The following is a 14,555-nucleotide window of genomic DNA, read 5'->3' as shown; positions in this document are numbered from 1 at the left end:
CATATAGTTGAAGAAACAGAACGGTTTTCAGTTCCTCCGAGAAATATCAATTGCCACTCAGCAATCAGGCATTAAGGGGGTGGGGGCTGCAGCAACCATCCTTTTGATGAGGGAAAAGGAAATCATTGATGGCCCCCATTCAACATTCTGTCTACAACAATAGAATGCCGACCTGTTCTTCATAAACTATGAATAATTCATAGGCAAGCTGCAGGCATATCCAATCAGCTGATTATATGCAAACGGTTTTCACAAGAATGTGAATACAATAGCTGGTGTCCACAGCGGGACCCGTTCGACAGTAGGGTTTCTGAACTGATGGAGTCTTCCCGGCTGGCTCCTCATTGTTCTCTCTGCTCTTGGGCTTTAACATAAAGAAGTTACACCCTTCACTTGATCGGCTTCCTTTGTCCTGCCACAGCACTAGAGGTTAAATGTGAATAAGAAAAGCAATTAAAATAGATCTGTCATCTCATTCAGAATGTGTAGTATGTCATATTCTGTCTAAAAAGTGAGCTGACACTGTAGGATGGTAATTGAGATTCTTCTCTGTTGACAGCTTGTGACTAATATGGAAATTTTCTTTATATGCAACTTTAAATGTGCCAAACATAGACACATATTATAAATGAGGAATCGGAAGACACTTGGGACATGACATATCCAAAGCTTGGTGAAGTTGTCATTCTGTTGGCAACAAACCAGAAAGGTGACAGGAACAGTAGCAGCCAATTTCACAGGGTCAGTTTTACAGCAGAAAAGTTAGTCTGAGTTTATTTGGAGGGAGAAGAGCTGGCAGGCAGCATGGGTCATGATGTTAAATAGACAGTATTAGCAATGAATGCATGGACGTTAATTGAATTTGCAACTGATTACATCCTGGCTCTTTGGTTTTTCCAGGGCATTGTCAACTGCAATCTCTACACACATGGGCACACTTAATAGGAATGGTCTATTGTAGCAAATTAAGTCATGGTGCCTTGAGCCAGTGAGGTCTGAGTGTCAGACTACAGCCTTATGTTCAATTCCCTGCTCAGCCGTGAAGGCTCACTAGGTGAACTTGGACCAGCCTAACCTGCCTCATAGGGATGATGGGAAGATAAAAAATGGAAGAGGGGAGAACCAGATATGCCACTCTGAACAATTTGGATAAAGGCCAAGACAAAAATGTAAATTAAAAAAGGTCGTGAAATTTGCCTTTGGAGGCTAATCTTGTTCCACTGAATGCTAATCCATATGTATTCCTCATGATGATCTAGCAGGACTTTTAAAACAGAACACTATTGACTCTGTAAACCTAGATTTTTCTGCATCTATTTTTGCTGATTACTGGAGATGTGCATGCACAGTGCTTGTTCAATGGCAAGCTTTGATATACATTTTAGCACCTCCATTGATAAGTGCAGTGTAATGTTGTAAGGCTGGGTCAGTGTGTTTCTCCTGAGTTCAGGAGCTATGTGGATGGCTATGCGTTTTGGGTTTCTTGGTCTCCCAGTCTGAAGATTGTAGGGTTGAACTACTGTCATTATGTTGCTCTGCCTCATGACTAGTGAAGAAAGAAGAGAGCTCAAAGGGATTATAGTATGTCCAGAGAACTGGGGTTTTTTGCATGATTTGTCAGTGCACATTACATCTCAGCCAGTCAAAAAAAAAAAAACCTTGGTCAATGATCAATCAAATATTGGTGAAGAATTTCAACCCACTATTCTTGGCCAGGTGTCTGGTGCCACAACTAGAAGAAGGAATCAGCTAAAATCTCCCACCTCTTTCATAAACTGCTACAGAGGGACCTGGGGTGCTAGGGGAAGGTGCTGAGTGTCACTCAGAATAAATTGCTCTGTTTTCAAAAACATGGATCTAACCAGCTATAATTCATAAAAATAGTAAGCTGTGCCAATTACGTGGTGACATGCTTCACTTCAAGAAATATTTGATTGTGGTCAGTCGATCAATATGCAACTCTAGTAGTGACACATAAATAGCTGGTTCAAAATCTGCATCTCATCCCAAATCTAGTCCCCCACTCTGTGAAAAACTACATACCTGAATCTGTCCATGATGTATCCCACTGTTCAAGCCCACCTTGCTGTTTGTTCTCGCACACAAAATTTCAGCTTCTGATGATGGAAAGTGAGCCAGGTAACCTACTGCTGCAAGAAAGTTTTCACTCAGGATGCTGCTTATTTTGTGATGAACATGTCCAACAGTCAAACTTACCACGTTCAACTATATCTATCAGATGTGAGTGGCTCAGTATGGTTCAGCAACAAACAACTCAACAGCTTGCTGTACAGGCTTGCATTGGTTCTTTGCAAAACTGCACACACATGAAAATGCTGCTGATCCAAATAGCAGCAGCCATTAATGTTGCTAAGAACTACTTAAATGGAACCAAATGGTAGGATTGGGTTTTTTTAAACTCACTGTTTATTTATGACTGATTTGTATGGTTTGATTTAATGGTCTTTTAAAACAATTGCCTGCTGAGCACGGCAGTGATGCATCAATGGTGGGAAGAAGAACTCCATTGGGCTGTGTGAAAATGTGCATGTGCAAAAAACCAGTTGCACTGTACAGTCCTGTTAAGAAGGAATAGTTGAAACAACCTGCTAAAAAATGGATGAACAGGCCATCAAAAAATTGGTTCCATGAGTGGCAAATAAAATGTGAGCCAAGCTTGTGGCTGCTCTAGAATCCCTAGTTATCACCATGGGTATGAAAAAAGGCTCACTATAAACAGTGTGGTTCCATGCCTCATCACTTATCATAAAGAGATGTCCCTTCGTGTGCATAGTGCTTTCATTTCCAAATAAATATTGAATAGTTATGGAAATACATTCATATTATCAGTGATTAACAATGTGATTGCAAAATGTGACTGGAACATCTCACATAGTTGCATCCTTGAAAATTGTTATTTTTATCAATGTGCTACTTAAAGTGTATGCCAAAGATGGACCTATACAAATATTACATAAATTCTTGGGATTTTCAATTAGATAAGAGATAATATTTTAAACATGTAAGCTATTACCACTTTCTGAATTTCCTTACGTACTTAAACAACCTATTAATTTCTTTTTTGCTGGCTGTACTTCAGGATACTTAAGCTGAAAAAGAAACCTTACTATTGGTAATGCTATGCTAGATTGCTCTTTAGAATGGTTTTTCATTGTGTTATCTGGACAACCCAGAAAAGAATTACATCTCCAATGCTTCCCCCCCCCTTTTAGAAAGGAAGGTGGAACTAATGATATATTCATACTTTAGACAGCAAAGCAGGTCAAAATGATTCATGTTGCAACAAGGTTCCCAAATATGAGGGAAAATGCACGCCCCCATCCCATTGTTCAGCTGACTAAAGCAACTACTACTGACTTCATAGGAATTCCTATTGGAGATTCAGCACCATGTTACTCAAACTGCCCACCAATTAGACTTTCATGTAGTTGATTCATCATCTGCTTTTTAACCAATCAATCAATTACATTGATTCCATTCATATGAATAAAATATAGGAGGAAGAAAAGTGTGAGAGAACTGACAACATAATAAACAGCTCCAGCTTATGCTTGATTATAAGGTAAAGGTTTCCCTTGCTCGAAAGCCAGTCAAATCCAACTCTAAAGATGCGGTGCTCATCTCTGTTTCCAAGCCGAAGAGCCAACGCTGTCCAAAGACTTCTCCATGGTTATGTGGCTGGCATGACTAGACACCGAGGTGCACGAGACGCTGCTACCTTGCCACCGAAGTGGTACCTATTTATCTACTTGCAATTTCTTGCTTTCGAACTGCTAGGTTGGCAGGAGCTGGGATCAGCCCTGGTCATTGTTTGGATGGCAGACCATCAAAGAATACCAAGGTCGCTATGCAAAGGCAGGCAATGGAAGACCACTACTGAATGTCTCTTGCCTTGAAAACCCAAGGGGCTGCCGTAAATGAGGCTTGCTTCCTGGTAAATGTATATATGATTGCATCCTTAAACAAGGGAGAAGATAACCATCTTTATCTGTCTGTCTGTCTACCTATCTATATATATGAATTAGTAAGTAAATGAAGCAAATAAATCAATTGCTATGAAATAAAATACCAATGACCAAAAAATTTTCAATGCATAAATATTGTATACTCCTGTCTCATATCTTCCTGGAGAGGATTCAACCCATTTTTTGCTTAAGTCATTTGACAGTCAAAATCATCACTTGTTAGGAATGAGATTAGAGTTGGGTGTGTTAAAGATTTGCACTGGGCCCAGAGAAATAATACTTGCACCCTGTATAGATATATTTGATAGTCTCCTCCACACATCATTTCTGGGCCTTGGGACAATTTTGCCCTTAAGCATTTGTGAAAACTCCCTCAACACAGGGAGATATATCAAAGGGAAAAGGGGCTAGCTTAATGGAAGGAACTCCATCATGTGCTTGAACAGTCCCTGCTGTCTGCAAAATTGTCTAGGAGTGAGCAGGCACTAAGTTAGCAAAGCATGGGATGCCTGGACAGATGAGCAGCTACTGGAACAGAACTGCAGGCTGGGTCTGCTTTTTCATACCCATCTGAGACCGCAGCCTCGGGTGCTTAGTGTCAATGGTGCATCTTTTGCATCCTACAAGGCAGGAGTCTCTAATCTCTGCAGTCCCTACTGGAGAAGACAGCTGGAGCCATGCAGAAATTACAAACGTGGGGGGGGGGATGTAAACATACCATTCCATCAATCTGGTGTCTTTTGAAAATCTGTCCTTATGTCAAATACCCAGACTCCTTCAACTCTCTTCACTAAAGAAAGCAAACTATAATTTGCTCTTGTCTAACTCAAGACAAGAGCAAATTATAGTTTGCTCCCCAAAGTCATTCCCCAAAGTGTTTCAAACTCCAGATCCCCTTCTAAAATTACTGTTTCTTTCTAAGCACCAACTACCTGTTCTGAAAGTAAGAACGTGGAAACCTTCCATATGTGTGGCATGATATATTGCAATCAAGCAATATTAACTGTTTTTCATAGAACAAAGTTTGAGTCCAGTGGCACCTTTAAGACAACAAAGTTTTATTCTGGGTATAAGCTTTTGTGTGCACACACGCTTCTTTTGTGTGTATGCACATGAAAGCTCATACACAGAATAAAAAAATGTTGGTTTTAAACATGCCACTGGAATCTAACTTTGTTCTGCTACTTCAAACCACCTGAATCTATTTTTCATAGAGCTACTTTTCTCTTCTTCCTCTTCTTCATTCACCTGTCAAGTCCACCTAGTCAAGGAGTCCAGGTCTGAACCCCATAGGTTCCCAGGGCTAGTGTACACAAGAAACCAGACCTTTATTAAAATTATGAAGTGTATTAAATATTTTCTGAACTACTTTTGTTTCTAGGCAACACAACACTCTAAAAACCTTGCAGCAAAGAAAAGAAAGAAAAGCTAACTTTTACCTTGTGTTAGATGGCACAGAGTCCTCAAAGTTAGTGTGCTTTTCTCTCAGGCTTTTAGCTCAATTATAGTCTCAAGCCAACTGGCATCAGATGACAGTGACAATCCAATCAGGACATGTTCTTGCTGGAATCCTCTAGGGGTTGTGCAAAAAAATCGGTATTTTTCTGGTTCATGTATATTGAACCCAAAAAAATTGGTATTTCCCAATATTCTCGAGTCCCAATACCAGCATAGTATTTGGTTTCAGTAAATATTCAGGACTGCCAAATTTCTTAGCTTTATTATACCCCATGGGGACCATTATTGTCAATGATCCCCATAGGTTATAATGGAGAATCAATCCAGGGGAATCTGGGGCTCTGGGGAGCTGTTTTTTGAGGTAGAGGCACTAAATTTTCACCCCCCCCCCCAGTTTCAAAAAGACTGTACCAGAGGGTCTATGGACCCCAGAAGAAAGTGCCCCCATCCTCCATCGTTTCCAATAGAGGGGGGAAAGCATTTAAAGGATGCCTTCTCCAAGTCATGTGGCTCTGCAGCGAGTAAACTCCAAAGGCATTTAAAAGACTTGCAGTCCCTTTAAATGCCTTCTCCAAGCTGAGAGTTTACTCCAAAGGCATTTAAAGGGACTGAGAGCTCTTTAAATGTTCTTTAACTGTGGCTATTCAGTGGTCCCATTTTCGGATGCCATTTTCGAATAGTTGAATTTGTAGCTCACTCAGTAACTGACTGAGGAAATACTTGAAAAATATCAATAAGGTATTTGGGGGGTGTTTTTTTCAGCTTGGTTTATACCAAGCACCAACTCCTAATCATCATTTCTGTTCCCCCCCCCATCCTGTAGACCACAGGTTCTCAAGAGCCAAGTATCACATTCCTATGTTCTTGAAGATGATAAGGGCCATGTAGGCAGAGAGATCCAATTACTGACACCTGCAAGATGGAATCGGGGTGCTTTGCCTCACAGGCCCCAAGTTCAGTTTTGGAGAAAATAAGTCTGGCTAGTTTAGCAATGCCAGGGGAGGGTTAATCATACTATTGACCTGGAAGGTCAGAATGTAGGAAAGTGAAAGAGTCACCCAACCCAGACATGTAGAAGGCACTGGAGGCTACCCCAGAAGACAGTCCTCATCAGGGGTGTCAAACATGCAACCTGTGGTCTGGATCCAGCTTCTGCAGGGCTTCTATCTTACCCTTGAGTAGCTGGCTCTCTACTGTTTCCTTCACCAGTTCTACTACTGCTGTGTCACAGCATGCTTTGCCAGGCTCTCTCAATTGCGCAGGAGAGATAAATAGGCAAGTCTCTGTTCTTTGCATTGGTTGAGGCTCCTCCCTCTCTTCTTTCCAGGAGGAGGGAGGGAACAAGCCAGACCTTGCTTTCTACCCAGGCTCCCTTAGTTGCACAAGAGACAATAGCAAGTCTTTCTTCCCTTCCATTGGCTGAGGCTCCTCCCCTTCTTCCCCTTTGCTTGGCTGCCTCAATTACAGAGGAGAAATACAAGTCACCTTTAAGACCAACAAATTTTTATTCAAGGTATGAGCTTTTTTGTGCCTTCCTACAATGTGTGCATATTTTGTTGGGCTCCTTATGCCCTGTCTCTCTGTGTGTGTTTTGTTGGGCTCATTATGCTATGGCTCTCCTGGGTGCAACTGAGTTTGCCTCCCCTTTATCATTGTATTCATGCCATCATGATCCAGTCTTTCTGAGTAGGAAAGCAATGTGAACTATTTAGATGAGGAATAACAACAAATCAGTGAGGTGAATTAGGCTGAGAGTGTGTGTCCAGTCCAAATTCACCCAGCACATTTCCTTTGTAGAGCCTGGACAGATGAGCAGCTACTGGAACAGGACTGCAGGCTGGGTCTGCTTTTTTATACCCATCTGAGACAGAAGCCTTGGGTGCTTAGGGTCAATGGTGCATCTTTTGCAGCTCATACTCCTACAAGGCAGGAGTCTCTAATCTCTGCAGTCCCTACTGGAGAGGATAGCTGGAGCCATTCAGAAATTACAAACGTGGGGGGGGGGAAGGTAAAGATACCATTCCATCAATCTGGTGTCTTTTGAAAATCTGTCCTTATGTCAAATACCCAGACTCCTTCAACTCTCTTCACTAAAGAAAGCAAACTATAATTAGCTCTTGTCTTGAGTTATTCTTTGACTTATGTTCTAGGCTCAGAGATTTCTAGGCTCAGTTCTAGGCTTAGAGACCATGAGATTTCTGTAATGAATGTCAATAAATCAAAAGTAGGTTTGCAAATACACACCTGAACAGCATAAGATTGCTTTAGCACAGATATTTTGATGCAATAATTCAGAGCAAGTGGTGTCAGTTATCAGAGACTATTAAATAAACAAAATATTGCAAGAGTGCTTGTTTTTAAGCATGTTATTATAGGTTAAAAAAAATCTTTAATTGTGTTTTTGTGTCCTTTATAAAGTTTATATCGCCACTCGGCTGTGGGGAGGACACACTTCCGGTGATGTCAGGGGATGTGGCATATGCTAATGAGTTATGCTAATGAGTCCCCCTAGCTCTTTTTCTATGAAATGACCCCTGGCCCAGCCCAACAAGGTCTCATTTCTGTCAGATCCGGCCCTCATAACAAATGAATTCAACACCCTTGGTCCAGATGAATGGTTCCTCCATTCTCTGGGCTGGATTCATCCAGCTTTTTAAAAATTCAATCTTTTCTATTTCCCCTCCTTACTACAGTCTCCATACCACCTGGCTTTTTGTATGCGGTTCTCACGATCCCAACATAGTCTTTGTTGGTGGTCAGTGGGAACTTCTCCTTTCTTATTAATAAACAGAAATGCTGGTTGGATCCAACCCCATGTTTCCCATCTTTCAGCTCAACCATTCACACACACATACCTTTTTAATTCCAGTTAAATGCATACAGTATATTCATTTGTAAAGATGTTAAAAACACCATTATATATTGATGAACATTTCAATTCAATAATTCCTATACACTTTAAAATCAGATTTTAGGTACAATAATGACAATGAGGCTCTTGAAACATTACCTTTTATGGCCGGGGTTCCCAATCTTTTTGTGCCTACAAGCACATTTGGAATTCTGACGTGGCATGGTAGGTGCAACAACAAAACGGCTGCCACAATGGCAGAGCATTCATAATCCCCTCAATAAGTTTGCACGAGAGTGAAACTTTTTAAGTCTAGTCATAGAAAAGCACATCTTTGGAAAAATTCAAAAATGGATAACGCAAAAAAATGTTCCTGGCTGTAAAGCATAAAGACAGGGAAATCGAGGGTATTTTTCTCCCTTTCTTTTCTACTACAAAGTTTCTGTTTGAAGTTCAATAATTTAGAATAATTCAAAACAAATCCTTCAGAGCAGAGAGGGACTGAACTGTTAATGGGATGGATCTTTACAAATTTGTTTATCACACTTTCCTGGTATTCATTTGAACTTATTCTAGCTGGGTGGAAAACAAACTTTGTGGAAACCATGGACGACATTTTGAAGCGCGAGAGAAACAAATGAGCACCAGTAAATGGTTGCAGTAAAGGCTTAACCACAGGAGAATGAAGAGAGGCATCCCGCAAGGCAGAAATGTGCTTATTTTAATGGGCAGGTAATATAATTGAAGACACACTTTGTGTTCTGTGAGTAGTCAGGAAAGTGACAAATTAGGAACACAGCATGGGCCCCAGGGATTATTGAGAAGGAGGAAGATTTGGAGGAGGGGAGGAACAAGGAAAGTGGCAGGATTAAGACTCAACATTATTTGTATAGCAAACATGGACAGGAAGATAATGAATTCTGGAGCTGGCATCTGGGAATCTGGCAATGGCGAGATGCATAATTAATACCTGCCTTCCAGGTTCATAACTTTCTCCTCCTCCCCCGAGGTGATAATCAGAGTGGCAACAGCTACCTAAAGGGACAGCCGCAACTCCTTCTGCAAATCATTATCATCCTGGCTTCATAAGTGTTCATAGAGCCTGGTAGGGAGCTGACCTCACCCATTACCCTATTTCACAACAGCATGGAACACGCGCTTTTCATTTCAAGGCCTAGGAAGACATCCCGGGCTGCTAAGGCAGAGGCGCTGTTAACTGATCCTGTCTTTTGGAGCCAGCAGGGCAAGAGGGAATGGGGGGAAAGAGGAGTGTTTGTAAAAGACCTAATTGGAAAAGCTTTTTTAAAAACATCATTGGTGGTAATTTGTCCTCTCCACCAGATACAAACCTGAGCATTTTATCCCATGTACCAGCTCCAGCCCCCTAGCTACTCTGTGCAGCCTCTGTGGAAGTCTGAAGGTGTTCATCTAAAATTACCAGCTCAATTATCCTGTTCCTCTATGACTATTTCTTGTAAGTAATTGTCCACTATTTAACACTAGCAAGATGACAGCCAAATGTCAGGAATGTATATTAAAGGTAGGAATGTCCAACTACAGCCCTTTGTTTGAGCCATTTTTAATCTTTTCTCCCATCAGGGACTGAAAGCATATTTCCCTTTCCCAGTGCCCTGCTGCTTTGGATATTATTTGGGTGCTGGAGTTTCCTGGGGTACCTATTTCTGCCTTACATGGGGCATGGGTTTTTGTTACTGCCTATTGTGCCATCAATTGTTTTCTGGTTTTATAGTTTTTATTGTTTATTGTAAGCCACCCTGAGCCCACTCATTGGATAGGGTGGGGTATAAATTAAATAAATAAATAATAAAATATTACAATGAAAATGTATGAACAACGTATCCCAAAAACACAGCCATTCAGAAACATACCAACAATTGCCCCCCCCTCCCCAGACGGAAGAAAGAGTCAGACAACTATAGGCTGGGAAACTAATGGCCACTTCATTTAACTTACATCGTAATGGCAAGGGCAAACATTGAACAGCAGCATGGTCAAGGCCTGGGGTCGCAAAGCTCCCTCCTTGCCATATAACGGGCAAGGCACCCTGCCCCTGGGTGTAGCCAGCTGTAGTTGGCTCGCACCCGGCCAGCCCAGCAAGGGGATATGCCGTGAAGACCCCTCCCACACAGCCACATGGCCTGCATGGAGGATCCCTCCTGGCAATCCCAAAAGACAGTCTGCCCTCCTCCTCCCTGGCCTCGCAGCCGCAAGGGGGATCCTGACAGGCCCCTATACCCCTACAGGGCTGCTGATTGGTGCCTACCAAGCTGCAAATCTTTCCTTTAATACATAACCCAGCCCTAATTATAAAGTGACAAACCTGACCTCCAGTGCCACCCAAGCCAATTCCTCAATCCACTGACTGAAGTGCAGGGTAGGCAAAAAACACCCCTTCTCAACAGCCAATCAGAAAAGAGGTAAAAAATTCCTACCCGCCCCCCCTTCAAAAGCCTGCACTACAAACAGGGCAGGTGGGTGGGCTGAGCACGAGGTACAGACAGAGAAGGTGGGGCGAAGCCGGCTGTTAAGATGGTTATGGCTTCGCCCCCTCCAAAGACTCGGCCGCAGCTGCAGCCGGCCTCCTTCCTCCTTATGGCGGAGGCAAAGGTGCCCCTCCTGCAGGATGCCATCGGCAGCTGCAGGCAGGGCTGAAATGTGGTGGAAAGTGCCCATCAAGTCACAGCCAAGTTATGGACAACCCATGGGGTTTTCAAGGCAACAAGTTTTGTCACTCATTTGTCTCTATTGCTTGGGGGGGGGGCATTCCACATGTGTTTTGCTTCCTCAGGGTCTACTAGAGAGACCAAAACACATTGGGGGGGGAGCCCTCAAGCAATAGGGACAAACAAGTGCCAAAAATGACAATGCGGAAGAGCCCAATGTTCAGAGGTATTTTGTCATTGCCTGTCTCTGCATAGTGACCCTAGATTTCCTTGGTAGTCTCGTATCCAAATACTAACCAGGGCTGACCCTGCTTAGCTTCTAAGATCTGACAAGATCAGGCTCGCCTGGGCCATCCAGTTCGGGGCACAGACAACTACATGGCCAAAAACACAGAACACAACCCTCATAATACTTTTTATCAGGGCCAACCAAATGACACATAACAGTGCCCAAGTTTTCAGATTCTTCAGGCTGGATATTTCCCCCAAAAAATTCACCAACAGAATGATGCTAGGACATGAAGTAAAGTCCTGTTGCGGTCTGCTTCTCTGCTGTGCTCAGATCTTAGATGCAGAGCTAATGCTGGTATGCAGTGACTCCCAGGTTTTTATGAGGAAGAGGCCATAACACAATTGCATTCTACAGAAAACACAAATAACACCAACTGGTCCTTCTGCTTTGCTGGCCAGGCAACTAAGTGCAACCCTCAACAGCACTAGCCAGGTCTCTGTTAAAGGCCTGCCTCAAAGTTCACAGAAGTGCAACACGGTAGATGTTCTCCTAATACCATCCCCTAACATCTTTTCACTATGTAGGCACCACTGCCAAAAAAAAAAGGCCTCATGCGTGGGCCAAGGCTGAGTTGATAAGCCTTCATGAAAGAACAAGGAGCAAATGCAGGCTGGTCAAACATAGTTGCTGCACAGGCACATACTAGGACAAAAGGTCCTGACTTTCATCCCGTTTTGGTTTTGTCTGTTTCCTTTGTGAGGCTTTTTGCTTCACCTGTTTTGTTGTGGCTGTTTCCAATTTGTTTTTTGTACAAGATTCAGGGCCTGGACCCGGCGCCACTAGGCTCCAACAGAGCTCATTCTGCGTCTATTTGCCTTTTCCCCCTGCCTTATGCAAAAGCCCCTTTTCTCTATGTGTTCTCTCTTCACAGGCATATCCCAACCACAAAATGAGCTTCTGATCACCTGGGGCAAGGTCAGCAAGAGCATCCTGGCTGTCCCAGGTAGAATAATGAAGCTATCAATAACAATTAGATCACGGCTAATAAGTGGGAGATAATGAGAGGAAACACAAGGTCACATTGAAGCAAACTGTGAACACCTTGCTGCAGAAGGACATTGTCTAAAGAATGAACAGCCAAAAATTTAATATTTACCCTCCATTTAAAGGGGCTAAATTCACCTCATTTGATTATTTTCTTGCATGCTTAAAGAGCTGATAGAGCTTAATATGAGCCATGGCTCACCAGGGATAAGACCCAGAACTTCTTTTTAGTGTCAACATTTATCTCTGGAACACATATAATGATACAGAAAATTGAGCCTCAAAAATGTGCCAAGTGTTCTTCCTACTATGTAGTTATAATCTATAACAAGAACCAAAACTCATGTCTGGGGTTAAGGTCGTTGGCAAATGGTAGGACAGGTTTGAGCTCCATCACTGCTTATTTTAAGAGTTGATAATTTAGACCAGATCTTAATAAATGCCAAGGAACTAGAAGTTCTCATGAAGTAGACATGAGTTATTCAAGCACAAAGAGCCTGCTTCTCCTTCTAGCAGCCACAACTTGTCTAGCAGGACTGAAGAAATCTAGACCTATTCAAATTTCCTCAACTTCCCAGCTCCCTGTTTGAGCAAGTTTAGCCAAGTGGGGTGGCATCTTTGAATGGAGACAGCAGCACAGGGTATGTCAGCTTGTTTATGCTAAGATAAGGTTTTCTGGGTTCTTATCACCTTGTATAGGGTAACTGGGAATTATGTATATGATAAATGTATTAGTAAAGGGGGAATTAAATGTCGTAAAAGCGATTTAACTGCCCTAATAGCCCAGTGTAGTCTGATCTTGGAAGCCAAGCAGGTTCAGCCAGTGTTAGTACTTGGATGGGAGACTACCAAGGAACAATGGGGTTGCTATGCAGAGGAAGGCAATAGCAAACCACCTCTGTTCGTCTTTGGCCTTGAAAACCCAAGAGGTGGAAATTCACAGGGTTTCCATGGCTCATTTGTGACTTGACAGCACACTTTAACTTTATAACTGGTATTTTTGCTGTAACGATATTGCTTTTCAGGGCTGTATTTTTCAGACTACAGATTATGTTCTTGTTCCTATATTGTTCAGTCTTTTGCAAATTTCGGGCTCTTCCACATTCTCATCACTTTTGTGTTCCTATTGCTTTGGGTTTTTTTTCTTTTCTCCATGTGTTTTTCTCCCTCTAATAGTCAAGTCTATATTACATCAATTTATGTCCAGCATATCTCTTTGCAAATTTAAACCGCAGGGTTTTATGCTGGACATGCAGCGATGTAATATTGAATTGACCGCTAGAGGGAGAAAAACATGAACAGAAAAGGGGGGAAACAAAGCAACTGAGACACATAAGCAATGAAAATGAGAATGTGGAAGAAACCTTAGTATTTTTTTTAAGAGGAGTGATAGAATTTACAATTTTAAAACAGTCTATTATATTTTACAGTGTCAAGGAACCACATCAGGCTTAAAATACTGCTATACTTTAATACAGTCATCTCCACAGGTACCATGTTTTTCAGGGAGACACTAAAGAATGAACAGCCAAAAATTTAATATTTACCCTCCATTTAAAGGGGCTAAATTCTCCTCATTTGATTATTTTCTTGCATGCTTAAAGAGCTGATAGAGCTTAATATGAGCCATGACTCACCAGGGGTAAGACCCAGAACTTCTTTTTAGTGTCAACATTTATCTCTGGAACGCATATAATGATACAGAAAATTGAGCCTCAAAAATGTGCCAAGTGTTCTTCCTGCTATGTAGTTATAATCTATAACAAGAACCAAAACTCATGTCTGGGGTTAAGGTCGTTGGCAAATGGTAGGACAGGTTTGAGCTCCATCACTGCTTATTTTAAGAGTTGATAATTTAGACCAGATCTTAATAAATGCCAAGGAACTAGAAGTTCTCATGAAGTAGACATGAGTTATTCAAGCACAAAGAAGACTGCTTCTCCTTCTAGCAGCCACAACTTGTCTAGCAGGACTGAAGAAATCTAGACCTATTCAAATTTCCTCAACTTCCCAGCTCCCTGTTTGAGCAAGTTTAGCCAAGTGGGGTGGCATCTTTGAATGGAGTCAGCAGCACAGGGTATGTCAGCTTGTTTATGCTAAGATAAGGTTTTCTGGGTTCTTATCACCTTGTATAGGGTAACTGGGAATTATGTATATGATAAATGTATTAATAAAGGGGGAATTAAATGCCGTAAAAGCAATTTAACTGCCCTAATAGCCCAGCGTAGTCTGATCTTGGAAGCCAAGCAGGTTCAGCCAGTGTTAGTACTTGGATGGGAGACTACCAAGGAACAATGGGG

This window comes from Gekko japonicus, unplaced genomic scaffold, assembly GCF_001447785.1.
Source record: "Gekko japonicus isolate JY-2015 unplaced genomic scaffold, Gekko_japonicus_V1.1 scaffold503, whole genome shotgun sequence".
NCBI classification, from domain to species: domain Eukaryota; kingdom Metazoa; phylum Chordata; class Lepidosauria; order Squamata; family Gekkonidae; genus Gekko; species Gekko japonicus.
Note: the sequence above shows the minus strand (reverse complement) of the source record.